Consider the following 4460-nt stretch of genomic DNA (forward strand, 5'->3'; position numbering starts at 1 on the left):
CAACAGTGAGAGGCCCACGTACCACAAAAAAAAAAAACTAAAAGTAGAACTACCACAAGACCCAGCAATCCCACTACTGGGCATAAACCCTGGGAAAACCATAATTCAAAAATAGTCTTGTACCCCAGTGTTCATTGTGGCTCTATTTACAGTAGCCAGGACATGGAAGCAACCTAGGTGTCCATTGACAGATGAACAGATAAAGAAGACGTGGCACATATATACAATGGAATATTATTCAGCCATAAAAAGAAATGAAATTGAGGTATTTGTAGTGAGGCGGATGGACCTAGAGTCTGTCATACAGAGTGAAGTAAGTCAGAAAGAGAAAAACAAATACTGTATGCTAACATATATATATAGAATCTAAAAAAAGAAATTTCTGAGGAACCTCGGGCAGGACAGGAATAAAGACGCAGATGTAGAGAATGGACTTGAGGACACGCGGAGGGGGAAGGGTAAGCTGAGATGGAGTGAGAGAGTGGCATGGACATATATACACTACCAAATGTAAAACCGATAGCTAGTGCAAAGTGGCCACATAGCCCAGGGAGATCAGCCCGGTGCTTTGTGTCCACCTAGAGGGGTGGGATCGGGAGGGTGGGAGGGAGATGCAAGAGGGAGGAGATATGGGGACATATGTATACATATAGCTGATTCTCTTGTTATACAGCAGCAACTAACACACCATTGTAAAGCAATTATACTACAATAAAGGTGTTTAAAAAACAAACAAACAAACAGACAAATATTTGTTGAGGGAATGAGTCAATGGGTTTGTTGTGCTGTCTGCTCCATAGGGAGCCTCTGCCCAAGCTGGACTCCCAGGCACAGAGGTTACTGTCCTGGGAGGGATTCATTCAGGAGATCACATTTCTCATTTCATTAAGGAAGGAAAGAAACTATCCAAGGTACTGCCTATCAGGAACTGTACAGACCCTCATTGGCAGATGGTACATCAGAGGCAGAAATGTCTGGGTAAAAAGCAGGAGTGGTGAAAGAAATAATCAGTAGGGTGAGGTTGAACAGAGGAATGAAAAATTAAGAGATGGGAAGATAGTGGCATAGAAAATGAGGGTGACAGAAATCTGGAAAGAGAGAAGATGGAGGAGAGAGGAGAGAAGACTAAGAGGTGGGTGTGATCGGGAGGGGACTGGGCAAAGGGACTGTGCTATAGCTTGCCCAGCTGGAGCATTGGGGGATAGGTAGAGCAGCTGGTGAAAGAGGAAAAGGTCCTGTGGTTACACTTTCCAGCTGGCACAGGTGTCTCTGGGCTAAATCTGTCCCCTCCCCCACCATGCAATCTTCTGAGAAGGTGGGGGGAGTGCGGGAGAAAAGCAGGAGGTTGGGAGGAGAGGAAAACACACCTCTCCAGGTGCAGGGGCTGCGACTTTAACAAATGCACTTAAATATAACCCAAAGGTACTGGAGGAGGTTGATCCTCTTATTCCTGGACAAGAAGTAAGGATAAAGGATGGAACATTTCTACGACTGGTTTGCTCTCAGCAAGAGTTGTGTAAATACACATGGTCAAAGAAGCCATTTAAATCTAAAACCCAATGAAGAATTTGGAAAGACTTCTTCTGCCAACACCCAGCATTTCTTCCTTAAGAAGAGTGTTCAGGAAAAGAGCTTGACACAGAGCCAGAAATATAGACAACCTCCATCAGTGTTAGTTCTTATTAAGCAGCTCCCAACACAGAGCCTCAGTACCCAGCATGACCAGGCACTTTCTAAATATGGGCAGGGAATGAATGAACTCATTGATCCAAGGGTCCAGGTTTAATTTGCCTGGTCCCACCTCCAGGACCAATCCAAGCTGTTCGTGCAGAGTCAGATATGAAAGCTGCATTCTCTCAGTTCACAGGAGCTCCTGGCCTTGCAAACAGTCCATGTGTCACCTTGTGCTGCCTGTTGGAACAAGCTGGCCCCTGGTGGCATATCCGATGCACCAGAGGACTATGGGAACCCGGGAGGGACCAATGGAAATTTTAACTTGAGAAGGGAAGGAGTGTGGTATCCAGGAGCAGAGTAGGGCAGGCAGTGAGGAGAGAACCAAGTCCCATGGACAGACCTAGAATCATGAAGCTAGGTTCAGAACAAGGAAGCTTAGAGACATTTTCTTGTGCCTTGAGGCTCAGAAAGTGGTCCATGGACAGCAGCGTTAGCATCCTGTGGGGGTCTTGTTAGAAATGCAGAGTCTTGGTCTCCACCCCAGACCTACTGATTCAGAGCTTGCATTTTAACAAGATCTCAAGGTGATTTGCTACTGTTAAAGTGAAGGTTAGAGAAGCACTGGACTAATCCAAGACTTTTTAAACTTAAGCTTGGTGCCGTGGAGCCAGCAGAGGGCAGTGCTGCAGAGCTCCCCAGAGCTGACTGAAGGATGACAGGAAACTTGTCTTCAGACTTCAGTTCACATGAGGCTATTCATGGTAAGAACTTTGGGCCAATGCTGGAATATCTTCTTTGCACAAAGACAAATGGCTTGAGTTCACTGATAATCATCCCACTAACTTTTGAAATATATGAGGGTCTGGGGAACACATGAGAATCAGGTTTGATCCCTGTACTAGAACTCTCAGAGAAGCAATTGTCTTGGCCATAGGGTATGAGGCACCCTCGAGGCAAACCTGGCTTCATGGGCATGTGACCTAAGCAATCAAACAGGGCTCTATGCCCAGAAGGGTGCTGCACTTGGTTTAGTACTCTGCTGTCACCATCTTGAAGTTCTTTTTTTTCCCCCTTTTTTGTAATTTAATTTTTATTTTATATTGGAGTATAGTTGATTTACAATGTTGTGTTAGTTTCAGGTGTACTGCAAAGTGAATCAGTTATACATAGAAGTATATCCATTCTTTTCCAGATTCTTTTCCCATATAGATTATTACAGAATGTTGAGTAGAGTTCCATGTGCTCTACAGTAGGTCACTGTTGATTATCTTTTTTATATATAGTAGTGAGTATATGTTACTATATGTAACATAGTGAGTATATGTTATTCCCAAACTTCTAAATTATCTCTCTCCCCCACTTTTCCACCCCGGCAACCACAAGTCTGCTCTCGAAGTCTATGAGTCTTTCTGTTTTGCAAGTAAGTTCATTTGTATCATATTTTTTTAGATTCCACATATAAGTAATAACATATGATATTTGGAGTTGAAATTCTTAATAATTTTCTTTCAACTTGTGTTTTAAGTGAAGTCCATTGAGACAAGGGAGCACACACATGAGCAGGAGATGTGTGCACTCTGCATGTCAATCACTGTTCCTCGTGGCCTCATTCATGGTACCGCATGAGTGCAGAATCCAGTGGATGCACGATGCACAGGGGTTCAGTGAGACTCAAAACAAGTACAAAGGAATTGTGTTACAGAGGCCACTGGCTTCCATAGAGTGCTGGTAGAATGTGTGTGGATGTATGAGCTATGAAATATGAACGGAGTAATTTCAATGATTCTACATACAAAGTAAATATTCTTGTATTTCTTTCAAAACTGACATTGTCCAATATAAACAGGAAAATTCATAGTAATAATTTAAGATTTTAATTTTCCTTTACTTAGAACATCTTTAAATAGCAAGTTAAAAAATACCATCCCAAGTAGAGAGAGTCTGTGGAAGAAAGGAAAAAGCGTCATTTTGGTACATTTAATGTCACTCTTTTCCTGCTTTTTGAACAAGCGGTCCTTCATTTTCATTTTGTATGGAGCCCCACATATTTTGTATCTGGCACTGCCTCAAGGGATGGGAGAGGCAGAGAAGAGTTGCTGCTTGTGACCTAAGCTATCTAAGGTGGGATTTGCTACAAGTTTTTAAGTAACTAGAACCAATAGAAACGTGATGCCTGGAGAGGTGTGCCTGTTCCTTAGCAGCCCAGAAATATGCTGATTTGTGATATAAAGTGACATTTCTTTCCTCTTACTACTTTCCCCAGAAATGCTCTTTTATACCATTCATGTGTATGTGTGCATGTGTGTGTGTGTGTGTGTGTGTTTCTCCCAACAAAACCTCCTCCTCTCCCAAAATAAAGTGAAGGAAGAGGGGAGGTCACTGTTTACAGAAAATAGATCTAGACAACCTGATTGGAGGATGCCAGCTGATCAGAGGTCAATTTGAGATGGGACTGCAGGCTGGGCTGAGAGAGAAGAGAGAGGGTGTCTTAGGGAGCCCAGGCTATCTTGCTGTAACAAACCCAAACTTTCTTGTCATGCATGTCCAATACAGATCAGACAGCCAGCTTCCAAGCAATGGCTTGAACAGAGGCTCGTTGCATTATGTGGTTCCACTTCTGAGTCCCTCACTTTCTGTTACATCAATTCCACCCACATTCTATTGGCTAAAACCAGGTACAGGGCCCCAGTTAGATGAAAAGGGAGCTGGGAAAAAGAGTTTTTCTATTGGCTGATGTATTAGTCAGGGTTTTCCAGAGAAACAGAACCAGTAGCACACCACACACA

This window comes from Kogia breviceps, chromosome 1 (genome assembly GCF_026419965.1).
Source record: "Kogia breviceps isolate mKogBre1 chromosome 1, mKogBre1 haplotype 1, whole genome shotgun sequence".
Taxonomy (NCBI): Eukaryota; Metazoa; Chordata; class Mammalia; order Artiodactyla; family Physeteridae; genus Kogia; species Kogia breviceps.